The 26,892-nt window shown below is 54.1% G+C and overlaps 1 long non-coding RNA gene and 1 pseudogene across 1 annotated transcript; both read right to left on the reverse strand.

Moving 5' to 3' along the window:
- Positions 1-5,622: 5,622 nt before the first annotated feature.
- LOC118600315 lies at positions 5,623-9,776 on the reverse strand (annotated as a pseudogene).
- Positions 9,777-11,099: 1,323 nt separating this feature from the next.
- LOC107515911 lies at positions 11,100-18,214 on the reverse strand. Its single transcript, XR_004952181.1, has 3 exons — positions 18,080-18,214; positions 16,922-17,013; positions 11,100-12,048 (listed from the first exon to the last, which is right to left on the reverse strand). It is a non-coding gene; the product is annotated as an uncharacterized LOC107515911 (long non-coding RNA).
- Between the last annotated feature and the right edge of the window lie 8,678 nt (positions 18,215-26,892).

Consider the following 26,892-nt stretch of genomic DNA (forward strand, 5'->3'; position numbering starts at 1 on the left):
CTCAAAAGAACGTGTCTAACTAACAGATGGGAGAACTTACAAATCCCTTGGGGTCTGGCCAGGCGGCATGAACTAACATGCATCCGTGGAGGCGGAATGGTGCAGGTGTCCCGGATGAGGGTGGTGGCCTGGGAGAGCCGCATCCCCTCTCTGGAGCTGCTGCTGATAAGCCTTATGCGAGATGTTTCAAGTTTTTATAAGGAGAAGGTATCAGGTGTAATATTCACATTCCTTGGATCATTAAGTCTTAATATTTAAGAGTCCACTCTATTGGAAATCACGGTTTTTCTCCTACAGCCCTTAGAAACGTCCTGATTGGCAGGTTATTGTGTTCTCAAATGTGTTCTCTCTTTCTCTGGGCTATTTTCTTCATGGACCTTATAGCTTTGAAATTATCTTATGTATAAGTTTATTTTTTGGAGGGGAGGGGAGTCTGTCTCCATTCATTAGAATGTAATAATAATAACATCATATGGAACTTACTCTGATCTGTGCCAGGCATCATTCTAAGTGCTTTGCAAGTAAATTAATTCACTTAAACATCACGACAGCCCCTAGGATGGACTATGCTTTAATCTCCCCTTCTTACAGATGAGAACGCTGAGGCCCAGAGAGAGGAATTGATTTGCTCAAGGTCACTGGGCCCAGAGTTCAACTCAGTCACGGACTCTGCTATATGGCTCTTAACCACAGGCCATGCTATCGCGAGGACCCACGTGCCGGTCCTACAGAGCCTCGTGGTCTTTCAGAGTGAGTTTGGTGACCGCCCCGTGGGCACGATGTACCCAGGAGGGAGGTGGGCAGGCCCGTCTGTGCGTGCCGTGTCCACAGCTGCTCTTCCTCCCAGCTCGTCACCAGGGTCTGGCCTGAAAGAGGGTCCCGAGCCCACCAAGAAAGGGCCCATCGGAGGTTCTCGGGCCCACCCTGGCCTTGGTCCTCCAGGTAGTGCCCACACTCAGGAACATGGCACCATCCCCCCGCCCCCACATTCCTGGCAGCACACCCTCGGCCTTCAGTCTCCTTCTGGAAAGACGCAGTGGGGACCCCAGGCTTACCTTTGGGAGCTCCTGGGAGGGGCCCTCCAGGTGTCCAGGAAACCAGGTGCACCCCCCCCCCGTGGGTCTTCCCACTCTTATACAACCTCAGCTGATCCACGTACGGACCCCAGGCCTTGTGTTCAAATGGATCAGTATCAGATGGGCCCACAGAATCATCGCTTCTTGCTATTTTTATCTTGAGAGAATACATAATGATATTTGCAAATGAAACGGCGTAAGTGGCTAAATCTGGGGAAAATGCACGGCCAGATCGAATTCCTTATGGTTTAAACAGAAAGTTTAAAACTTCTCCTCAAGCCCCACAGCCTGGACTTAGGGCGAGCCAGGCCGACCGGCGGGCAGCGGCGGGGAGCAGAGAGGCCGTGACACGCGGGAACCTGTGCGTGCAGTGAGCGGACAGCGTGTGGGGAAGAAATGACTCCTGCACTCCGCAGCTCGTGCTTTGTTTAGGGTCAGATGAACGGGACCGGTGTTGACTGTGCCGCCTGCGAGAAGGGAAGGGCCGGCGCCCTCCGATTTGTTCCCTTCCTGCCAGCAGAGGGTCCCGTCTCCCGAGCCTCCCCGAGATGCCCGCCAGCGTCTGCCCCCGAAGCCACTCGCTGACGCTCGGGTTGGCAGAGCTCCAGTTTTCTGTTGAATTTTCGAAAGGAAATCTTAATTTTTTTTTAGTCGAATGGGTTTTAATTTTTTTTTCTTTTTTATTGTGTTAAAACACACAGACCATGAAATTTACCATCTTAACCATGTCTAAGTGTACAGTTCACTGGCATTGAGTCTATTCACGGTGTTGTGCATCCATCCTCATAACTAACTTGTAAATCTGAAACTCTACACTTGTTAAACAAATAACCTCCCCTCCGCCTCCCCCCGCCCCCCAGCCCCGGCAGCCACCATTCTAGTTTCTGTCTCTAGAGCCTGACTGCTCACTCTCAGCACTTCATACAGGTAGAATCATACGCTTTATGTTTCTGCGACTGGCTCACTTAGCACAATGTCTTCGAAGTTCATCCATGTCGCAGCCCGTGTCAGAATGTCCTTCCTTGTTAAGGCAGAAGAATCATCCGGTGTACGCATACACTGCTGTTTGCTTGTCCATTCATTCCACAGTGGACACTTGGGTTGCTTCCACATTTCAGCTATTGCGAATAAGGCTGCTATGAACATGCGTGTGCAACTCTCTCTTTGAGAACCTGCTTTCAATTCTTGTGAGTATATACCAAGAAGAGGAATTGCTGGATCATATGGCAGTTCCGTTTTTAGCTCTTTGAGGAACATACTGGTTTCCACGGGGGCTATACCGTTCGACGTTCCCAACGACAGCACGGAAGGGTTCCAAGTTCTCCGCATCCTCGCCAGCACTTGTCATTTTTGTTTTTTTTTGTTTGTTTGTTTTTCTTTTAAAAACAGTAGCCATCTTAATGAGCGCGAAGTCGTATCTCATTGTGGTTTTGATTTGCAGCTCCCTAGTGATTAGTGATGTTGAGCCTCGTTTCGTGTGCTAATTGGCTATGTGTGTATCATCTTCAGAGAAATATCTATTTCAGTCCTTTGCCTATTTTTATCAGATTGTTTGTTTGTTTGTTTCTGTCATTGAGCTGTAGGAGTTCTTTATATATTCTGGGCAGTAACCCATTATCAGGTACATGACTTACAAATATTTCCCCCATTCCATGAGTTGCCTTTTCACTCTGTTGACGGTATCCTCTGATGGACACAAGTTTTTAATTTCGAGGTATTCCAGTATATCTGTTTTTTCCTTTGTGGTTTTACTTAATTTTCAAAAAGCCGCCCTCTCCCCCTCCCTCCGGGATGACAGCCGTAACTTCCGAGCTGGTCTCCATGCTTCCGCCCCTTCCCTGCCTCGTCTCCCGGGCTGTCACACGGCAGCCAGATGGCCTTTTAAAAACAGAAGCCTTGGAACGAAGTTCTGATTCATGCTACACCATGGAAACAGCATGAAAACATTATGTTGAGCAAAAGAGGACAAGTCGTGTATGATTCCATTTATACGAAATCCCCAGAATAGAGGAATCCATCCATGGAAAGTCGAATCAAGGTTGCGGGGTGCCGGGGTGGGGACTGGAACAGCGGGGTTATTGTTTAATGGGGTCCATTGTTTGGTAGACAGTGGTGACGGTTATACAGTTTCGTGAAGGTAATGAATGACGCTGAATTTTACACGTAAAGATGGCTGGAGCGACACATTTTATGTTATATATATTTTACCACACTTCAAAAAATTAATAATGTACCAAACCCCTTGAACTGTAAACTTTATATGGATGAGGTGTGTGGTACCTGAATTATAACGCAATAAAGCTGAGTTTGTTTTTGTTTTTGTTTTTATGAAAAGAAGCTTTGCCTGAGATCAACGCCCTCCTGGGGTGAAATCCGAACTGACCAGATCCTTGGTGATCTCCTACCCCCACGCCCCCTGACCTCTTTCCCCTACTCCTCACTTACTCCTCAAACCTCTCTGACCTCTTTGCTGTTTCTTGTGTACCCAGGGCGCTTCCGCTCAGGGGCTTTGCATGTGCCGTCCCCTCTACCTGGAGCACTTCCCCAGGTGTCCCTATGACCCACCATGAGTGTAATGGCTTTATTGAGTTCTCTGGATCCTTCTGGAAAATTCTCGAACTTGAGGTTGGTCTTGGGGTTCCTGGTCTGAATCTATTTGGCAGCAACTTATGGGGCCTGAGTAGGTGTCTGTGTAACTCAGTGTCTGCTCCCTTCTGCCTGTGTGTTGGGTCCGCCGATGGTTCCAGTCTTCCCCCAAACATAGCTATCTAAGCTCCTGCTCTATCTCTTAGGGTTCTTGGGGATCCTGTGGGAGGCAACTGGGGTACGGCTTCCCTGGCTGGCTTGAGATTCGGGGACAAAACTTGATGCATCAAAATGCTCGGCTGGCCAGTCCACGCCTTAAAGTTGTGGAAGACTAAAAGCAGGCCACACGTCCAGAGGGAGGAGGATGGCACAATAAACGACGGTACATCTACCGGATGGGACGTTGCGCAGCTCTTAAAAATAACAGCCACGAGGACTGCGGCGATGTATTAAAAACGTCCACGGCGTCTGAAGTAAAACAAGCGGGATCCAAAACCGTGTCTGTGCTGAGTAGAACTCTGTAAAATTACACCTGCCGGTGATCGAAGAGCGGACAGACCATGGGAAAGTGTAGAGATGCTGCGGACGACTTCCCTTTGTCTGGTCGCGTGTTGAAGGCAGAGCAACTGACAGGTGGAGGGGGCGGGGAAGCACGGGGCCCCGCGAGGCGGCGGCGGCCGGTGCGCCTCGTGCCTGCAGGAAGGGCTGGGGGACAGGGGCACCCCGGTCTTTGCAGCGCCGTGCTCGCAGAGGCTGGGGCCCTCTGAGGGCGCTGTGCCCATCTGAGTCCAGGTCCTCAGAGCTCACGGCCGCCGTCTGCACCTACCTGCATTTCCCCCCAGCGTGAAACATAGCTTACCTATTTTCAAGACAAGTGGTATGTCTTGTCACTGTTGGGTTTTATTGCGGTGCAATGTACCTAACGTAAAATGTACCATTTTAGCCACTTATTACGCCTACGGTTCGGCGGCGCTATGTGCCTTCGCGTGGTCGTGCGGCCATCGCCACCGCTCATCTCCAGAACTTTCTCATCTTCCCCAAACGGAAACTCTGCGCCCATTAAACACTAACTCCCATCTCTCCTTCCCCAGCCCTGGCGCCCACTGTTCTCCTTCCTGTCTCTAAGAACTGGACAACTCTAGGCACCTTATCTAAGTGGAATCATACACTATTTGCCCTGTGAATCCATGGCAACCAGGGTCGACGCTGGGCTGGACCAGTCATCAAACCAGGCTCCCGGGCGCCACCTGGTGGCCTTTCTGGTAGCACAGTCTGCGAGAGGCGTCGCAGGGGTTGCTGCCCTTAGGGCAATGGCGACTCATTTCAGAAACTGCTTTCAAACCCTCTTGGGCTGCAGCCCCTGAGGGTTTGCTGGCCGTCGTCTCTTGGAGCCCCGCAGGCTCTGGGCCTTTACGAATGTATCTTCACAGGGACCCCTGGAGCTCGCCGTTACAAATCAGTCGGAGACCCCAAGAGAGGACAGGGCTCCGAGCGTGCCTGTGTGGACTTCTATGTACCATATGCCCATCCTTTTATGTGTGTTTCATAAATTTATAGAAAGGGTGGAAAGTCACCTCACCTCCTACACACAGCCAGAGCTGTCACTCGGGTCTTTATTCCTCCAGTAGCCCCCTCTCCATTCATTTTTGAGAGGTTGGTTTCTTATAAAATTACATGGTCACAGCCTCCCTGGAGACACAGAGACCTGGGTTAAGTCCGGCTGCTTGGCTTAATTGCCATCTCAGGCAAACAAATGAATTTCTCTGTGCCTCGGTCCCCTAACCTGTGAAATGAAGATATTAACTGCACCTACCCCTCACAGGGTCCTTGGGAAATGTCAATGATCTACTGCATATAAACTGCTTAGCCGAATGCATGGTAAGCAAGAATCTCAGCCTTCACTCAAATTACAGCAAAATATAACGTGGTATAATTAACAATATTTTGCAATACACTTTATTTTTTCACTTATCCAGCATGAGCATTTTTCCCACGGAAAGGGAAAACTTAGTTTTTCCCTTATTATATAGAGAAAGCCCCAGTTTTCTCTGTCTTTTACCTGTCATCTTCACGCACAAAAAACACTTGACTTCTGGCAGTTCCGGTCACCAAATGTGTGGAAGTTTCCCCCCAAACAAGCAATTTTCTGTGATGCCAGCACGATGTCCTACATTGTAACTCAATCCTAACGCTCTCTAGCTGGAGGTCGGGTCGAATCCCGCAGTTGAAGGGCTCAGTCCCTCAGGACTGTCCCCCCACACGCTGCAGGTGCTAGTTACAAACCCGGCGTATTTATTACCCGCGTTCTGAGCAGCTGGCTAGAGCTCAGAGGTTCCGACGACCCGTTCCGTGGGTGCCATTAATTCGTGAGAGTGGCTCACAGAACTCAGGGGGACACTTACCAATACCAAGTGGCTTATTGTGTAATAAAGGGGACGATAACAGATACAGATCAACAGCGCAGAGATGCATAGGGCAAGGTCCAGGAGGGACCCAAACGCGGGGTTCTGTCCCCGCGGAGCTGGGGCGCGTCCCCTCAAGGTGCGGATGTGTTCAGCAGCCCAGAAGCTCTCTGAACCCCCTGCTATTGGGATTTCTTGGAGGCTTCTTCACATAGGCGTGACCCGTCATTGACTCCATTTGTCCTCTTTGTCCTCTCTGGAGGATGGGGGGTTGGGGCTGAAAATTCCAAGCTTGTATCACAGCTTGGTCTTCCTGGTGACCAGCCCCACCCAGGAGCCCACCAAGGGTCACCTTATTAGAGTACAAGATGCTCCTAGTGCTCTTACCCCCGAGGACCTTACAAGGGTTTTAGCTCCATGCCAGGAAGCAGGGCAGAAGCCAATAGATATTTCCTATTCTCTCACACCTTATATTCTTAATTATTACCTAAGAGTGTGATTTTCGATGATCACATGACATTTCCACATACAGCTGTATCCAGTAAGTCATTTAACCAGCTCTCCTCCTCTGGACTTGAGGGGTTCCTGACTGTCCCCCGTCGCCCACACCGCAGCAGAGGGACCTGCTATGAGTCGCTTCCCTTGTGGGCGGTTCAATCAGTTCCGTGTTCAGGGCGACCTGCCCTTCCCCAGGCTCAGACGCACATTCTCCTAAACGTGTTTAGTTCCCTGCGGCTCCATATTTTTAACTGAATTCTTTAATCCGTCTGAACTGTACTTTGATATCATAAAGTGAGAGTCAACAAGTCTCATTCTTATTTCACGGTAACCTAACCGGTCACCCTGGCATCATCTTGTGAAGCCCCCAGTCTCTCCTCGTTGATTTGCTAGACCGTCGTTGGCGGCTTCCGACCTCCTCGCCACGCTGGCTCTCTGCTAGGCTCCTTGCTTGGGCCCCGCGTCCTGCGCCGGGCTTGTCCGTAGCGGTGTTGGCGCCCAGGCAGCCCTCACGGCCCCGGCCACACCGGCCACGCGGTGGTGGCCCAGCCTCAGCCTCCTCTCCGGCCAGCGCCGACTGTCTTTGCTACGTTGTACCCACCGTGAAAAGTCCTGGATTCCTATAAGCCCAGACGCACCTCCCCCAGGCTCGGCGGCTTCTCTCCCCGGTCGCTTCCTCACTTGGAAACCTCTCGGCTCTTACGCCGCCAGCCTCCTCACAGGCAGCAGACTGTGTGTTCCAAAGATGGCCTCGCCAGCGTGTGTATCCACGCTCCGTGCTCTTCTTACCAAGGCTGCCGCACTTGCCTCCCCACAGAAGCGGAGTCCGTGCGCCTTCCCCAGGAGTCAGGGCCCTGCGGCCGCCCCATCCAGTGGGGCACAGCCGGAGCGACACTGTGTGACTTCTGGGACAAGGCCGTGACAAGGATGCAGCTTCTGCTTGGCATGTTCCTCTCTCTCCCTCTCTGTCTCTCTCTCTGTCTCTCTCTATCTCTCTGACTCTCTGTCTCTCTCTGTCTCTCTCTGTCTCTGTCTCTGTCTCTCTCTGTCTCTCTCTCTGTCTCTCTCTGTCTCTCTCTCTCAATGGCTTCCCTTTGGAATCCAGCCACCGTTTTCTGAGGAAGCCTGGGCTGCATGGAGAGGCTACACCTTAGGTTTTCCAGCCCACAGCCCCGGCTAAGATTTCAGGGGCTCTGGCCGGTGTCAGCTGCTAGAAGATTCTAGTCCTGGCCCTCCGGTCTCCAGGGTCCCAAGTGAGGGCCCCGACATCGAGAAGCAAAGGCGGTGGGGTGAGCAGGGGGAGTGGGGAGTGAGCATGTAATGTGTACGGAGTTTCCGTTCCGGACGGCGGCAAGGCTGTGGAGAGAGGCGGCGGGCGCGGTGGCACACATGGGGACTCTGACCGCACACCCGAGGTGGTTACGCCGAATTTTGTTTTCTGCATATTTCACCACAGTAAAGAAAACGGGCGTCTTCTCCCTCTGCGTCCTCACGTGGTCTCCCCCTGGGGTTGTCCGTGTCCTTGTCCCTTCTTAGAAGGACACCAGACGCAATGGCTTGGGGCCCACCCACCTGTCCTTCTTTAACTTAATCACCTCGTTAAAAGCCCCAGCTCCAAAAACACAGCCATTCTGAGTAATGGGCTTCAGGACTTCGCCGGGTAAATTGGGGGGCAGACACGATTCCGCCCACGGCGGCCCCCTTCTGTTCCTTTGGGCTTCTAACTCTGAGCCAGTGGAGGCGGAGGCCTGTGCTGGGACCTCGGTTCCGGCAGCTCCTGGTTCTGGGGCCGCGTGCGCAGAGCGGGAGGAAACGCCCGGTCGTGAGGTGCATTCGGGGAGAGCAGCTCGTTCCACGTGAGGCCCGGCCGGGCGAACACACAGCCGCCCTCAAGCCCCGGCAAGACCGGCGAGTGCCAGTAAGACTGCTCCCAGCGACGACTGTTCAGACAGGTCCAGGCCGGCAGCGCTCACCTCCGCACGAAGACCCAGGAGAGGGGAAAAAATATCTGTTGGCTAAATGGGAAAGAACAAAGCTTCACTTAATGACTCCCCGGGAGCCGTGGGGGTGCGGATCGGTGGGGACATGGCCAGACAGTGAAATTTCCATCTGCAGTGGCTGCGAAAAACCTTCCGGGGTGTCTTCGCAGGAGGAGACGGACAGCGAGTGAAAATTAACATGCGCGGTGGCTTCGGAGGACGAGAGGCCCCTGAAGAAAGGGAAGCCACTGACCTGACGAGGGGGCGGCGGGAGGTGCCCCTGTACGAAGATGGTCGGGGAGGGCCTCTTCCAGGAGGTGGTATTAGAGCTGGCCACTGCAAAACAAGGAGAAGCGAGTTATGGAAAGATCTGGAACTGGGTTTCGTACCCTTGGCACAGTGGATATTTTGGGCAGGATCATTCCTTGCTGCGGGGCACCGTCATGTGCACTGTGGGGTGATGAGCAGCCTCCCTGGCTCACCCTCCTCCCCACGTCGTGACAACCCAGAATGTCTCCAGACATCGCCCAATGTCCCCTGGGAGGCAAAATCACCCGTGCGGACATCCAGTGATCCGGGAACAGGGAACAAGCTCAGGCAGGTTTCCTGGGAACCGAAGTTTCCAGAAATGAAAGTTTCCAAGGAAATGACGATTCCTGGGTGGAGCCCGGTGAGGCAGGCGATGAATGCAGAGGAAGGCAGGGCCTCAGGCCGCGTGGCGCCCGACGCCTTGCATGGAGGGCGGGTTTGATTCCGAGCCTCACCTGAAGACGCTGGCGAGAAGGGGGGCGAATGCCATCTGACCCGACAGACCCTCCCTACATGGGGGCAGGGGGCGCGGCGGCGCAGACTGGGGACGGCAAGCAGATGAATTCCCTGGGGCTGCGGTAACGAATCCCCACGAACTTGGTAGCTCACAACAGCAGAAATAGATTCTCTCATTCTGGCGGCCGGAAGTCCAAAATCAAGGTGTCGGCAGGGCTGCGTCCCGCCTGAAGTTTCCGGAGAAGGGCCCTTCCTTGTCCCTTCAGGCTCCTGGTGGCCCCGGGCATTTGTTCCTTGACCTGTGGCCCTTTCACTCCAATCTCTGCTTTTATTGTCCCATGGTCTTCTCTGTGTCCTTCTGCGTCCCCTCCTCTTCTTATGAGGCTACTAGTCATTGGTTGAGGGCCCACCCTCAATCCAGAACGCTTCAGCCTGAGGCCCTTAACTAATGGCATCTACAAAAAGCCCATTTCTGAAGAAGGTTACATTGTGAAGTTCCGGGTGGATGTGAATTTGGGGGGACACCATTGAGGAGGCAGAGTGGGGCCCAGGCCATGGGGCGGGCACCAAGGAGCTGGGGAGCTGTGGGTGCGGGGCCGGTTCTCCCAGCAGACACCCCCACTTTCCAACCTGCCACTCCTGCGGTTGGCACACAGGCCCAGGCCTTGCAGGTCCCGGCGGCAGAGAGGAGCCCGCCCTCACAGGGCCAGGGCGCAGCAGCGCCAGGCCCCCTTCTCCTCACTGGCGCGGGCACTGTGTTGGGGCTCCCCTCCCCCCACCACCGAAGCATTGAGGGTCGCCTGAGCCCGGCGGGTTCTGAGAAAGCACTCTCCAGTCCCCGCCTCGCCCAGAGCCTTCCTCCTGAGCCGCTCACGTGAACATTCTTCTTCAGGAACAGAGATTAGGAGCCTTTATCTCTGGGCCAAGGGCAAAACAGAAGAATGTCCCTGGCATTCCTGCGGACGCCGCCCGCCCGCCCTGTGCGGGGCTGGGCTTGTTTTTCAGGTTTCAGTCAATGGAGGAGTTTTGTTCTCTGCAGAATTTAAACCCAGGGCCCTGGGTCCCCCGACCTACTGGGGCGCGTTGGGTAGCGCGGGCATGGTGGCCCAGGTGCTTTTCCCGTGCTCCCAGCCCGGAGCCTCGGTCCTCCTGGGAACAGGGTGACAGCTCCGGGAAGGGAGTTGCGCCAGCAGAAGCCTCGTCCGCGCCCAGGGCCCCTCCGGGGCGATGATTAGGGCTCGCAGTGGGTGGAGGCCGGAGGCAAAGGCGTGGGCTCCGCATGGAGAGGTCAGGATGGGGGCGGGAGCAGAGCAGGCAGGGACAGGGGCGGGGACCGTTCGCGATGGCACCCCGTAACGTGCGTGTCTGTGCTGTTCGCTCCGACCTGGGGGGTCCCCTGTATTTCCACGGGGCCCCGTGATCCGTTTTGACCTATTTGAGTGTGTTTCGTCACTCGCATCCACGTCCACTTCACTGCTGGTCCCCAGGGGCCCTGGCACCTGGCTGACCCGGGTGCATTCTACTGGGAGGACAAGAAAACCTGACCCCGAGCGGGGCTAAACCACGAGGGTGTTTGCTGTCCCACGCGGGAAGGCTTTGCAGGGCGGGGTGCGGTGCCCAGCTGTGCGCAGTGACCGCAGGGCCGGCCGGTGGCCTCAGGACGCCTCCCCGAGGGGCTTCGAGAGGGCTGGTGCTCGTTCGCTGTCACATGCAGACACATGAATGCCACGGACGGTCGGTCTTTTCTTCTGAATGTCCCTTAGGAGCAAAACGTCTCCCCGACCAGGCTCGCACCACGTGGTCACACCTGAGCCAATCACTGGCTGGGACGCTGACACCGTAGGACTGGCGGAGACCAATCAGGACCCACCCTGTGGAGTTGGGGCGGGGTTGGGCCGAGGCTGGGGCTCCACGTCCCCCTGGCCCTCCCGAATCAGACGACTACCTGAATGAGGAGTGGGCCACGGCAGGAAGGAGGAGTAAGGTGCGGGTGGGCCTGGGGAATAACCTGGTCAGTGTTTTGATTTCAGTCCCCACTTAAGAGAAGGTGCTATGCAGGCTCCCGTTGCACGTGACAGGGATGCTCCTTACCAGGGCTTGCTCTCTTCCTTGGGTCATTGATCACAGGTGACAGCCTCCCCCCCCTTCCACACTGGGTCTGCCTTCGCTTTGAAAAGGAGAGTTACTGGGAAGGCAGGATGCAAACTCTGGGGGTCCCCCCAGACTGATACCGCTTCTGACCTCAACTGCAAAGTTCACGGGTCCCCAAGACCTCCCTCATTCATCAAGTCTGCACATCCAGGGGCTCCCCCAGACTCCCCGCAAGCTTGCTAATTAGCCAGGACTCATGGAACTCACCAGGAGCTGTCTGTCACACTCACTTTGTTGTCTGTCATAACAAAGGAGACAAATTCAAGTCAGCCAAGGGCAGAGGCTCACGGGACAGGGTCCAGGAGGGTTCCATGAGCGGAGCTTCCAGTTGTCCCCTCCTAGCAGAGGGTGGACAGTGCTGACCACGCTCAGCAATAGCACGTGACAACCCACCTGGAGTATTGCCAACCGGGGAAGTCCCCTGAGCCTTGGTGTCCCGAGTCTTTATTGGGGCTCCATCACGTGAACATGGCTGACTCCCCACCTGGCTGACCTCCATTTCCAGCCCCTCCAGAGGTCGCGCTGATACTGTGTGGCCCAAAGCCCCCTCAATAAATCACGGTGTTCAGCCACCCAGTGTGGCCCAAGGCCCTGGAAATGAAGAGTAATCAGCGGGACATTCAAAGGGCGTAGAGGTCAACCCCCAGGAGCCAAGGCCAAAGACCAGACCTCTATTTGGGTGAGGTCAGTCCTTGACCGCACACAGACTATTTGGCTAACAGCTGCCTTTGGAGGCTTTGAAATCACCACTGTCACCAGGCCAGGAAGGGGAATGGAAAGGCAGGTCCGGAACGTCCAAACCACGCCCCTTGAAACATCCTGGGGGGGATGGGCGGGGCCACATTCAAGCCCTCACGTCATCCTCCCTGGAGCACGGCCATCAATGACTCCCCGAGCAGAGCATCTCGATTCGGGGACCTTCCCAGGCAAGAGTTTTTGGCATTTAACTTAAAAACAGCAGGAAGAATTTAGGGGGAAGGAGGCCTCTGGCCTCCAGGCCGAGCGTGGCCCGCGCAGAGCTGAGTGCTGGCACCCCTCCCTGGTTAATTTTGGGTTTTGTCTCCGAGGGGTGGAAGTTCATTTTTGCTGTGATTAGGTGAGAATTCTGTCGCAATCGTGTCAGTCATCGCTGTGCTGACTCCAAACGTCCGAGCCGAGCGGCCGGCCCTTGAGGTGCTCCCGCTCCCGGCCCTGCCAGCCTCCCCTCGGAGCGAGGCCACGGTGTCCCCTCTGCTCAGGCGCCCAGGGTTCAGTGTTTGGACTGAGGCTCTGACCACTGCCTGGGGGTTTAAACACGGACCCTGGGAGCTCTTGAAATTATGATTTTTTTTTTCACTGTTTCTTAACACAGCTGTGTGAACACAGTTCCCACGTTATTGCGTTTAGTCCTCAGAATAATCCAGAGTGACAGATCTCAATAGTCCCTGTGTCCAGAGGAGGAAACCGAGGCTCCGAGATGTAAAGCAGCCCACCCAAAGCCAGGCTGGGGGTGCACCGGACGAAATTCGGGGGAGCTCAAACTCCCCGAAATCCAGGTCTTAATCACCAGCGTTTCTCTCATTGTAGACGCATATCGGCGACTTCACTCTTAAAGGTAGAAAACCGTGAGCCTGAGTGGAGGCCTCTCAAGGCCGAAAAATTTTCCAAAAACACGCGAGCCGTTCACATGCCGCACACACTGCAGCCAAAACTGTGTGTTTTAAGTATTAAGAGAAAACGAGAGGTATCGCAAGGCCAGCAGCAGATCAGGAGACCATCGCCATGGGAAAAAATCGTTCATTTCTCATGTTTCTCAGAGGAGGGGGCGCACCACGCCTGCAGGGCCACGGGGGGGGGGGGGAGGCTCCAGGGGGCTCCAGGGCGGGTCAGGTGGCAGAGGGAGGGGGAAGCCTGTGTTTTGGTTTCCTCGAAGGAGTGGGTGAGGCAGGGGAAGGGGACTTAGGACTGGCTGGTTTGGGTAGTTTCAGTGGGCTCCGGGGCACTGGGTCTGTCTGACTCCCGGCCTGGGGGGTAGAGGGCAGGGCGACAGCGGCCCAGAGTGTGAGAGCCCACAGAGGAGGCAGCGGGGGTGTGGGCTCCGGGTAGGTGGGTTTACACGTAAAAGGCGCACACTGGTGCTTGCCACCTGTAAGATTTGGCTACCGCCGGGAGCGGCGGCACCTCCAGGGTCGGCAAGGCCCAGGTGCGACAGCCGCAGGATCCAGAAAATAAAACACGCAGTCGACACACTGCGCAAGAGCTTTCCATGTTCCACTGATCACAAGTAAACTCCAGACCGTGAGAGACGGGCGGGATTTCCCCGGGCTGGGAAGGGGGGCGGAAAGGGACGTGCAGGCAGAGGACGCGGGGTGAGCTGGGGCGAGGCGGCGGGAGGGCCCAGGCGTGTGTGCCGCGGTCTGAGAAGTCAGATGGTCCAGGGCGCCCCGGACACTCCGCTTCCTTCGGATTCCAACCTCTCTGCATCCTGTCAGATTCCAGGGCGTGGGGGGAAAGGGGAGGTCGTACGCAACAATGCCTCTCACACCTGCACCTTTGCATCCTCCCTACTGCTCAGGCCAACTCCAGGCCACTCTCAGCTCTCACCTGGAGGGACGCGACAGGTCCTAGCCTCCCACGCTCCCTCCGTCCTGCCATCTCCGTCAAGTGTCTGTCAGTCCGACTGCTATTTCTCCGTCCAAAACCTACAGTGGAACTGGATATTTGAAGCTATTAAGGGACTGTTGATTATTTCTGGTGGTATTGTAGATTAAAAAATAATAATAAAACGTGTTCCTTTATCTTCTGGAGAGGCACGATGGGACATCTGTGAATGCAATGGTAGGATATCTGGGATTTGCTTCATGACATGGGAGGAGAAAGGGGCCCAGGTCGGCCCGAAGTAGGAGGTTAAAGTTGGGGACGAGTATGGGGGGGCCCCTGTCCTAATAATCCGCCATCTGCATGTGTATGAACTGTCCCCAGCAACAGGTTAAATGAAAAATAGCCCTTCAGGGGTCCCTAACAGCAACCGGATGGACTCCAAACCCCGGACCTGGCCTTCGTTTTGGGGGGACAAACACCTCCGTGTCGTGAAACCCTGCATCTTTTCCAATGAGCTTTCGATCTTTCCTGATGGCCTTGGCTTTACTGCCGCGAGTCGAGAGTCGGTGTGGTTAGCGCGCCAGCTCCCAGATCGTGGAAGCAGACTGCCCGGTGGGACTCCCCGTACCTCGCTTGCCAAACACACCTTTGGGAGAGTTCCTTCCTCTCTCTGTGCCTCTGTTTCCTCGTCTGTAAAATCAGGTCGATAAGAGCACCTCCCTCGCTGGGTCGACGGGACGATGAAATGAGTTACCGTGAGCGGAGCGTGTGCCAGCTGCACGAGCCGGGAACTCGGGGGCCACCCTCCTGTCTTCCTTCTGCTCTGCGTCTGCATCCCGTTGGGGACCTCGTTCCGTGGCAACGCCCGCGAGGCCGTCCTCCAGCCCTCCCGCTTCCCTTCGTCCCTGCCCGCACCGCCATCACCCCCCACCCCGAGTGACCGAGTGACCACAGCGCTCGCTCTCCCAATCGGTCTCCTCTCCCTACCCCCCTCTTCGCTGTCCAGATGCCTTTTCAAGATGGCGGTTTTGTTTCCTGCAGATAAGCACCCAGAGGGCCGCATCGTAAGGCACTTCTACTTTTAATTCTTCGAGGCCCCTCAGTGTTCTGTCCCCCAGCGGCCGCACCAATTTCCGTTGCCACCAACGGCGCACGAGGGTTCCCTTTTTCCCGCGTCCTCACCCCGACACTTCCCTCTTGTCTTTCTGATAACAGACAACCTGACAGGTATGCAGCGAGGTCTCATTGTGGTTTTGATTTGCATTTCCCTGGCGACTAGTAACGTGAGCACCTGTCCACGTACCTGTCGGCCATCTCTATCTGTCTTCTTTGGGAAAGTGTTCAGGTCTTCTGCCCCTTTTGTAACTGCAATTTTTTTTTTTTTTTGGCTATTGAGTTCTTTATATATATATATATATTTTTTTTTTTTCTGGCGAGTTCTTTATATGTTTCGAATATTGACCCCTCATCAGATAGATATATGACTTGCAAATACTTTTCCCTATTCCATAAGTTGCCTTTTTATTTTGCCGACGGTTTCCTTTGCTATGCAGAAGCGTTTTCGTTTGATGTAGCTCGATGTTCCTTTTTGAAAGGCCCCCAGGATTGGTTTACCCCCGCACCTTGGCTCGCGCTGGCTGCCGGGGCTCTGGGCACCTGGCGCGTCCGGATCCCTCCGCTCCTCGGGCCTTTGTGAGCGCTGCCGGGCGAGCCGCCTCGTGCTCCTGTCTTCCTGGTGCTTCTGGCCGCAGCCTCACGTGTGTTGGCGTTATTGTTTATCAACACCTGTCTCAGGCCCTGTTGGCAACGTAAAGCTGAAAACGAGCTACCTTCAGCCCAAAGTGCCCCTTTTGTGTCCTTCCCCGAACTAGAGGCGCACTCACCGATGCGTTGGGGCCCATCGGTAATTGCGCGTTCCACTCCCCGCTCTGCGTGCAGGGAGACGGGTCCCGGGGAGCGCGTGGAAATTGGCGGGTGCGCAAAACAGGACTTCGTGCAGCATAAAAGATGAAGGACTCCGGGTGGCTGTTCCAATACAAACCTCTCGCCTGGATGCTGAAATTTTATATAATTTTTATGTGTTATGAAATTTTATTCTCTTTTGGATTTTTTTCGATCATTAAAAATGTGAAAACCACAACGGAAAACCGAACAAAGGTGCCTCAAACAATTGAAATAAAACTGCCGTGTAATCTAGCCATTCCATTTCTGGGCGCACATTCAGAGGAAATGAAAACAGCGCGTCAAAGACACACTTGAAGTGCCGTGCTTGCTGCAGCATACGTCACAATGGCCAAGACACGGAAGCCACCTCGGTGTCCCCGAGCGGAAGAGCGGATGCAGAAGAGGATAGTATTCCACGTACAGTGGAATATTACTCGGCCGTGACAAAGAAGGGAATCCCGCCGCTGTTAGTGATGACATGGACGGATCTCGAGGACATCATTCTAAGTGAGATAAGTCAGACGGAAAAAGGCAACTACCCCATGGCACCAGTAAAACGTGGAAGCTAAAAAAAAGCAGAGTAGTCTGGTGGATACCAGGGGTTTTGGGGTGAGGATTTGGGGAGAGGTTGTCTAAGGGCACACACAGTCTTACAAATAGCATATAAATAAGTCCTGGAAATGAAATGCAGGGCACAGGGAGAAGGTCAGTAACATTGTATTATAAACCTCAAAGTTGCTAAGAGACGAGATCTTAATTGTTCTCTCCACAGAAAAAGAAATGATGATTGTGTGACGTGGCAGAGGTAAGGCCGTGGTAGAAATCAGATTGCAACATATGTACAGATCAAATCAACACGTCGATTGACACAATGTTAAACTTACACAATGTTATGTCAATTATATCTCAATTAAAAATGGAGAAAACCATTCTTACTTACAGACCACACAAAAAAGGGACCAGGGACCAGATCCGGCCCCTGGCTGGAATGTGTCGACCCCTGTCCCAGGCTGATCTTCGAGGTCCGATTGCCTTAAGGAAGGATAGGACAGAAAGAGAATGAGGAACTCATTCTCTGTCTCAAAGCTGACTTCTTTTAAACATCTCTAGCAAGGCGATGGTGTTGAAATCCAAGTTTTGTCATGAAGGAAGGTGATTTCCTAACTTCCTTTAGCCTTTATTGGCATACGTAGGACTGGTCCTTTTACCTGAGGACTAGACTAGAAGGGGGAATGTCCGCTTTCAGCAGATGGAGGATGGCGAGAGCAGAGAGGGGCCAAGGCGGGAGGGGCCAGGTGATGCCACCTGGGGGTCCTGACCTCGCTTCTCCAGATCCGATCCAAGCCCCTGGAAGGGACAGCTGAGGGGGAGGGAACCCCGCTAACACGGGAGACCCGCACTAGAGAACGGGCGGGCAGGGAGCAGTACCCCCGTCACTGCGATGACCCGGGTGAGCCGACAGCAGGCGTAAGCGGCGGCTTGTTGGCAGCCGCTCGTCCTGGCGAGCGGATGTCACAGATCCGCCATGGAGGGAGTGTTTACACTGCGAACATCAGCGAATTGCTTCAAATAAGGTCTTTTTATTTTCTGGAGAGAGCTCGTTGTTAAACATTATCCAGCACTCCACAGGATAACTCTCAGATGTTGTGCTGAGTGAAAGAAGCTGCGGACAACTGTACATCTGGGATTCCGCACACACCAAGTTCAAGAACAGGCAAAACTCATCTTTAGTGACAGAATAATGGACCCGGGAGGGCCATGAAGGAGTGTGGCCAAGTGCTGGAAACATTCTGTGTCCGCGCCGTCTGGCATGTAGCCATAGCCACCGATGTGGCCATGCACATCTAATTGTCAAATTCAGTTCCTTGCTAGAGAAGACGGCTTGCCCAGACTTTTGAACGAGAAAGGAATACACTTTTGTCTCATGTAGGGCTCTCTTATTTGGGGCGAGGGTCACTGATATTCACAGCCAAACCTACTTTTAACTGGTAACCAGCAGTCTGCTAAGTCAGCCTGGGCTCTTGGTCGTAACCCCAGAAACTAATTCTAACTGGTTTGAGCAGAGCAGGGATGTATTAAAAGATACAGGCTAACTCACAGAATCTCCAGGAATGCTGTAGAACGTGGCTTGGTGTCTACACAGCAGGAACAAGCCTGGAGCACACTGTAGAACACGTTTTGTGGAGACGCCACTGTTAGGAGCTATGATCTCTTAGCCACTAGCTGCAGTTTTGGTGACCCTCCCGCACAGTGGCTGGGCCTGTTTCTGTGTAGTGGCTGCTTAAGCACCCGTGCATCTGATTGGTAGAATGTGGTCCCATGGCTGTCCCCCAGCTCCAAAGGAGGCCAAGGAAACAACCGTCCGCCTCCCACGGCCTGTGCTGGTCAGCCAGAAAGAATGATGAACGGCCACTACGCCCACCTCTGGCATTTCCCTTGGACGTTGCCAAACAGAATCCCAGGTGGCTGTTTGCTGAATAGAGCCTCTGGTTTACATCCGAGTGGAAGAAATCTCCGAAGGACGGCGGCTTATCAGCTCGATCAGCTGCCACCTCTTCGTGCGTCACATCGCCTGGTACTTTGGATGTCAGGAGTCTGTGCGGTGCCTCGTGGAACACCCCACCCATCTGGAGGAGAAGCACGTGTATGTACTCCATGTGCAGCCAGCGGGTCACAGGGAGTAAGGGAGTACGCAGTTCCTGACCCTGCTGAAAATATCCCCCCACGGCACCTGCTCCACGGTTTCAGCTTCCTTTGTCTCTGTCCCTGAGAGGAGGGCCCAGGCTTCGTGACCAGGACAGAAGAACCATCCCCTGTAAGATGCGGACTCAATGCAGATTTTTCCTCCACTAAAAGAGAGCTTTGGGCTCCATGCTTCTGAAAACTTTTCCAGCTCAGACCTACATTCTCGAGTTTGGTGCTGCTGCATTTTCTAAACTTCTTGGCGTCCCTCCAGGTTGCAGGTCTCTGTTGACAGCAAAGGCCAGGAGCCAGAGGACTTTCCAGTTTGCCTCGTTTCCATTTCTAGTAAGATGTCCGCTTGCTCAGCAGTTCCACTACTGAGAACTGAGAGCAGCGACATGAGCAGGTATCTGCACACCTGTGTTCCCAGCAGCATCGCTCACAACAGCCAAAGACTAGAAACAACCCACGTGTCCACAGCCAGTTATCCAGGGATGGATAAACAAGATGCGGCCCATCCAGACAACGCAATACGGTCCAACCTCGAAAAGGAAGGCGATCCCGACACATGCTGTGACATGGATGAACCTGGAGGGCATCATGCTAAGCGAAAGAGGCCAGTCGTAAAAGGACAAATACCACATGATTCCCCTTGTACGAGTTACCTAAAGTGGTTGGATTCATGGAGACAGAAAGTAGATGTACAGGCCAGGGGGCAGGGGCCCAAGGATTTAGTGTTCGAAGGGGACAGATTTTCAGCTGGGGACGATGAAGAAGGGTGGAGATGGGTGGTGGTGACAGCGCCCCCATACGAAACGTATCTACTGTCACTGAACTGTACCCTCAGAAACAGCTACAGTGGTTCGTTTCATGTTATGTATATTTTACAGCGATAATAATCCGAAAATGTCTGCTTTCTCAGAGCCCAGTGGCTTCAAAGAGTCTCGGCGAGGTGGTATCAGCAGGACTGAAGCCAGGCGATGTGTCAAAATGCCCCACCGGTTCGCTCGGTTCATTGTAGTTAATTGATAATTGTAAGCGATGCCGGGGGAAACAACCAGCCAGCCCTGTTCCAGATTCTTCCATAAAGGAGCCGGCTTGTGTTAATGGCCCGGAGACCTGGGCCGCCTGAGCCATCACGCTTGACCTTTGGAAAGTTGCCGACTCTACTTAGATATTCCAAGGTCTCATAGGATTCTTGTCCCCAAACAAGCCACCTAATGGCTCCAGCTTCCTTCTCAACATAGACACACCCCTCCAGATTGGAATCAAGATATGGCAAATGGAATTTCATTTCCACCCATCTACGTCTTGCTCAGAAACAATGCAGAGGAGCAAAATCCAAAAGCTCTCCGCCATCACCAAACGGCAACAATCTTTCAAGTAGAATTTAAAGAGAACACATGGACTACAGCCGACCATCCCCACCAAAAATAAAACACTGCTTCCCTAAGCCCATTCAATTATCTCTCTAAAAAAGGGCTTTTTTTTTTTTTTCCTTTTTTTCTTTTTTAACACCTCCCAGCAGGCAGCAGATTCAGCTGGTGAGGATAACAGCGCATAATCAAGCCCCCGGAACCCAAGGTGCAAAATAAAACACGGACTGGCTTGGCCAAGAGCAGCGTACCCCAGCGCCACGAATGGATATTGTGTGGAAGTGAATAGTATCGTTTCAGCGCCATCTGGAATATCTGCCGCGATGGAAAGCGTATTAAACAAAACAAAACAAAAAATCCCTCGTGATTCTCTGATTGTGAAGCCGTGCTGGCGACAAAGTCTCCGTCCTTGACAGGAGACTGCTGAGTCGAGTCTGTAAAATCCACCAGCTTAAGAGCAAAAATAAACACACGACGACAAAAAAAAAAAAAATTCGTTCCTTTTCCCTGTAAGCTACTTCAGGCTCATGATAGAAAAGTGAGAAAATACAAAAGGAAAAAAAGGAGGGGGGGGGGAGGGAAAAGAAAGAAAAGAAAGAGAAGTAAACAAGCCCAGAGGAAGAAAGCACGGAGTCCCGCCATGCAGAGGTGGCCTCGTCAGCGTTCCAACTCCTCCCTCGAGCCACGCCTTTTACTCAACATGGTCACGAGGCATTTTCCCCTTCACTCCTGGTCTGGTCACATTCGCAGGACCCTTTCTCCTGCCTTTTAGAGCCTTTTGGCCTCTGGCCTCTGGCTGGAATCTCTCTCCTGCCGGCACTTCCCTTTCTCCTCGGCCCTACCCCAAAGTGATTTTTCTAATATTTATGCCTCCCTGTGCTAAAGGCCTGTGCAAGGCCACCAGCCTCTGCTGGGGACCCAGCCGCCAGCCCTGCCAGACCCCGGCTCCCTGGCCAAGCCTCTTGTCAGCCCCGGCAGCGTCTGTAGATGGTCGCCACACCCCGCTAGCTCCCACCAGCCTTGACTTAAATGCCTCACGAGGCCCTATATCTTCCTCGAAATGGTTTTCGGAAGTGCAGAGGGGTTTGCAGTCCGTTTTCTCCACCAGAATCATTAGCTTACGTGGCTCCCATTCCTTCGCCATCTCAACAAGAAAGTCACAGATGGCTGTTCTCACAGGGATCTGGGGCGTCATGGAGCCAGGTCCACGGAAACACGCCACCAGCAGAGAAGGACAAGGCCGTTTCCAGGGATGCCCGGAGAGGTCCCACGCACTGTGCCCGACGCCTCCGAGGGGCGGGAAAGTCCCCGTTCTCCAGCTGAAGAGCTAGTTGAGGTCTTTTGTCTTCTGAAGACCTAGGACAGGCCTGTGTCAGTCCCTGACGCCTGCCTTCCTCTGTCCCGTCTTTCCTCAGGGTCTTTGCACCCCACCTGGACTGGGACAGGCCTTACCTGTTCACAGGTGGCAGCTTCAGCCTTTGGCCAAGAGGAAACAAGTGTGGGGAGGGAAACCGTGGTCCTCGGCCTTAATGAAGTCCATGTTGGAAGGTCAGCCGGCCCGTGACCTTTCTGCGGCCAATCAGCTACGCCCCACACCCCGTTATCTTCGGGGGAGACCACGGTGTCTCTGTGAGTGGGCACAGTGTAAACCCCAGAGGGTCATTCTGGGGAGCAGTGAAGTAACACACTGGAAATGCCTGAGACATGGCGCATGTCTGAGCATCCTGAGAAGAGTCCGGAAGTGTGTGTGGCTTGTCCCAGAAAATTTGAGGGGACACCAAACATTGGCTCTCCTAGAAGAGCTATGGCTTTTGGCCGCAGCCCGGGTGTGCAAGGAGCAGTGAAAAGGCTCATCTCTAACAAAAGCTGGTGATTAAAACGTGGCCGCACCTCTCTCTATTAAATAATAAATCCATTGAGCATTAGAGGAGGAACCGCGCCTTCCGGCCGGGCCTGTTGGCAGTGGTGGAACTGCCCGACACAGCTCTGGGCTCAAACAGATGGGGCGGGCGGGGAGGTGCAGGAAGTCACCTGGGCCTCCCTGACTCGGCCGGCAGCCGGGGTGAGGGTGGGGGGTGCTGCTGGGGCGGCGCGGCTTCCTGCTGGGCCCTGAGCCACAGGCAGGATCAGGCACCAACCACACACAGTGACCCCCCGGTCTATCGGAATGACTTTGACCCCAGGTTCTGAGTAGTTGGGTCTAGGCGAGTCACTTCCTCACTTGTCGTCTTGGGGGTCCCACGAAGCTTTGCTTCCCTGAAATTTGGGGATAGACTGAAAAGGCAAGGAACGTTCCTCTTTCTGGCTGCCCCCGCTGGGACACCGCAGGTGCCTCCGATGGGCAGGGCGGCCTTGCAGGGGCAGGTGGAGAGGCCCAGGCACGCTCAGCAGGGGGGGGGGCCGCCCCAGAACGCCCTCTGCTTCGAAGGATCCAGGCCTCGCTTCCTGAAACCCCCTTTCTGGCCCAGTGCCTAGGAAGGGCCAGAGGACAGCGTTGCATAGGCTGCCTGGTGGCGGCAAGCCCACCGGCCCCTGCCCGCTCTGCCACGCCGCCCTGAGCCCCCGTGCCAGCCCCACCCTGGGGAAGCTCCTGCTGGCACAGGCCGGGGCCTGGCGCCTGCTGCCCAGCCTGCCCCTGTCGGCCTGCAGGGGCCAACACGGGAGGTTACCCTATAAGTCGGCCTCGGTTTTATGGGCTCGGGGCAAGGGTCCCGTGACCGGCAGGCACTCTGAGTCAGGCGGGACTTCCCAGAGCAGTCTTGGCTCTCCCTGTCCTAGAATGCCACCTCCCCAAGAGCAGGGACCTCATGTTCTTGTTCGCTCTAGTGCCTGGGACGTGTCCTGACACATCACGGCTACGTCCTATGTTTGTTGAAATCATCGCCGAATGATTAGTGAGGGGATGTGACGAGAATATGTGTGAGGGGTGACGTCAGCTGGACCCACGGGCCTCGACAGAGGCATCAGCCCCCGGGGTCCTGGCACGCCATGAACTCGCAGCTTCTCGCCAGCGGCTGCCTAAGATCCTGAGGGCGCTGGTGCCCTCCAGCAGTGGGGATGCGGCGGGAGCTCCCCAGGCTGGGTTCCCCTCGAGGGACCTCGTTCTAATGGAGGGCAGAGGCAGGGAGGGAAATGTGCTCTGAGGGGTAATGCCGTTGAGTATGCTCAGACAGGGACAGACGCGGGTGGCCAGGGAGGTCCCCCTGGGGATATTCCGACCCAAAGGAGCTGGCCAGTGGAGATGTGGGGAGGGGCGTTCCGAGCAAAGGGACCAGTCCACGCAGGGGGCCCTGCGGGGGGAGCTTCGGGGCGTGTTCGAGGAGCAGCCAGCCTTACTCAGTGAAAGGCACATGCGCAGAGGCAAGGCAGTGACGTCTGCGGAAAGTGTTGCCGTGCGAAGTGCGTGGAATTGCCCTGCAGCCGGGAATGGCAGAGCAGCTCCCCTCCCCCAAGTCCCTAGGGGAGGAACGGGAGGAATCTGGGCTTGACCCAGCCGGCCTCCTGTGTCCCCACCCCTCACCCCAAGTCCTGTGCCTGCACCACACTCGGGGCCTGAGTCCATCATCCTCCCGTGCCACCCCCCTAATTCCACCGTCTACACCAGCTTCTTCCCTTTCCCCATCGAAACTTACCTGTCCCGCCCGGCTCCTTCTACCAGAGAGTGACAGCTCCCGCTTTGACACGGCAGAGATAGAACATTAAAACTCACCCTTCTTCCTTCATCGGAACCCTATCTCCCCCAAGAACATGAGGTCCCCCATCCTGTTCATCCTTAGGAGTGCCGCCAAGTGTCACCTCCTCAGAGCCTTCTCGAACCCCCAGGGCCGAGTCAGGCTGTGTCACACACGAGTCTTCTTCGTGGTCTTCGCGACCTCACACCATCGTCAGAACAGTGCATCGCCGTGTGCTTTCTGTACCTGACGGGGACAAGCTCCAGGCGGGCAAGCCCCGCAGCCGTCTTGCCCATCGCGGCATCCCAGTGTCCAGCGTAGTGACCAACGACACGCGGTCAATGCTCGAGAAGTGCCTGACGGTCCAGGAGCAGCCCCCGCAGCGCTGGCTGTCCTACTAGGAGTGGCCAAAGGTCATTGCAGAAGCTAGAGGTAGCCGAGCTGGTCGCGAGGATCTTCTGACCCACTAGAGGCTGAGCAAGGTCCAGAAGTGGCTGGAGGGCCGTGGACAGCCACCGAAGAGCTGGGGACTTGGGTTCAGGACATAAGTGGCCGCAGATGGGGCTGAGCAGCGGGGAGGTCACTAGGTCCCACCTTGGTTGGGAACTGTGTGCTGGAATGACATGGCTGTTGCACCACCGAGGTTCCGGGGCCCCAGGAGGCTTGTCTTCACAGTGGGAGGCGACCTTCCTTTGATGGAGATGCATGCCGTGGGGCTCTCACACGGGACGGGATCCGGCTGCTGCGCAGGCCCTACACGCGGTGTTTGTCCCGGGAGATTCCGCCTTCGCTGTGGAAAAATGTATTTTGTCCAGCAACTGCTGCCCGCAGGGCGGTACTCACTTCTCCACCTGCTCCCTCCTGCTCCCCTGCCTCCCCCCATTAGACGGAACCCCAGGCGGGGCTGGCGTTGCGCCGCACCTCGCACCTCGCAGTTACACAAGGCCTCCACGCATGCCGAGACATTATCTGATTCTGATACAGACTTAGCAAGGACTCAGGAGCCCGCCTGCCTGGGTTTGGATCCTGCCTCTGCCAGGTGACCTTGGCCGAAGGACTTAACCCCGCTGTTTCTTGGTTTCCTCATCCGAAATGGGAACGCTAGCTAAAGCAAGTCACGAAAAGCCACATATTGCATGATTCCAATTATAGGAAATGTCCAGATTAGGTGAAGCCATAAAGATAAAAAAATTAGTGGTTGACAGGGGCTGGGGGAGGGGGGGACGGATGGAGCCACTGCTAATGGTACAGATTTTCTTTTGAGAGTGATGGAAATATTCTAAAATTGGGTAAAGTTTAAAGAGTTATTACTTATAAAGTGCTTAGAGCCGTGTGCCTAAGTCAATGTCAAATGAAACTCACCTCTAAACGAAGGCATATGAACAGATAAGCTTGGAGGAAATACGTTCATAGTACGATTTTAAAGTGCTATGCCATGGCTGAATCTCGCTGTTCATCATGTAGTTTGTATAAATCCTGTAATTATCTTGTGGATAGCATCATTATATTACATCATAAATTATGTAGTATAATGAAAGTGTTAATATGTGAGGTTTAAACTTCAGCGTATATTTAAGCCACGCTTCAGCATTTCTTATTTCTATTCATTCGTTCCTTCATTTTTACCACATTGGGTGTAGGCACCCCCTCCCCCCACTGTCCAGGCTCAGGGCTCAGAAAGGGGAATGAATGCACCTGGTGAGCTGTTGGCTCAGTTTTAGACAGAGGACCTAGAAGGCAACAAAAGGTGAGGACTTTATACAAAGGCATTTAGAAGAAGTGTAGGGAATGAAGTTTGGGGCCTTTGATTGGCAGAGAACTAGAGAGAGGCTGACTTTCAGTTCACCTGGTCTCTCTCCCTTATTTGCCTGAGGCTGAAATAATGCAGCCACAAAAGGCTTCAAGTCAGCCAGGGGCAATCGTCAAGACCCGTGAAGGGCACCCTAGGGCAAGACCGCTGGCGTGCACAACCAGCCAATCTCTGGGAGGAAGAGAACCCCGATTAGTACTGTCTGCCAATGTCCACGGTGTAAATACTCACATCGTGGCTTGTTTCGAGCTACAGACGTGAGGTCACTGAGGTTGGAGTTGGGAAGAGGTGTGCAGTAGTCCAGTACGATACAATATTTCCACTCTCTAGCTAATAACCTCAAAGTATACATAACAGTGAAATGTAAAATACCTCACACCCTCACAATTTGGGATTTAATCCCAAAATTGTGCCAAGGGCTGTTTTCTGATTCCTAGGTGAAACTAGACAAAGCAGACAGGTTTTCATTTGTTTTTTAAATTCCAGAAGTCTTCAAAAGTCGCACGGGGCAAAGGTGTGAGTGGTCAGGTGGGTTGTGCGGGAAAAATTGCCATGGATACCCTCTGAGGACTGTGTACCTTAACCCTTGTTCTGTGAAGTGAAAAAAAAGGTTGTTTTTTTTTGGTTTTGTTTTGTTTTGTTTTGTTTTCTCTTAAACTTTTGGGCTTGCTCAAATAATAACGAAACCTGCTTTGGGATTGAGGTGTGATGTGTCATTGTCAGGGTACACTTTAATTATGATGAACAACCACAAGGCAGGGCCTTGGCTGGGCCAGCGCTGCTGTAAACAAACACGGTGACGCCTCCCAGGGTTCAGCATGAGTATTCACTCCCCTGCTTTCTCGGAAGTCCGGAGCCTCCCATGGATGTAGAAGCATAACGGGGTGACCGAGTCTCTTTTCTAGACCTTTGCCTTCCTTCCCTTTCTCATGCAGAGATCAGCAGACAGCCACGGAAGCTTTAACTCAGCATTTCGCATTCCAGCTATTTGTTTACTTAGGTGTTTGTTGGTTTGCTTTAATCATTGAGCAAATATTCCCTGGGCATACATTCTGTGTGTCCAGTGTTGGGTTAGCACTACAGAGTGCTGGAATTCAGGATGGGCATTTGAGGAGTTTGGGGAACTGGGGTGGCCTCCTTGCTGCCAGTTGGTAGAGCCCTACCTGATAAGATTCAGATCAGTTCCTCTCATGCACAAGCTGGACTAGGAGTGCATTCTCCAGAAAAGCCTAATATTTTCCCAGTCCCCAGGCTTCTGATCACTGTTACTTCTGCCTGTAAAGGGCTTTCTCTGCCCTTTGCACCTATTGGCTGGGCTTGTCTCTTGGTGGGGAGAGGTCAGCATCTGGGAGCTGCTCCCCCAGGCACCTCC

Source organism: Rousettus aegyptiacus, unplaced genomic scaffold (genome assembly GCF_014176215.1).
Source record: "Rousettus aegyptiacus isolate mRouAeg1 unplaced genomic scaffold, mRouAeg1.p scaffold_m13_p_7, whole genome shotgun sequence".
Taxonomy (NCBI): Eukaryota; Metazoa; Chordata; class Mammalia; order Chiroptera; family Pteropodidae; genus Rousettus; species Rousettus aegyptiacus.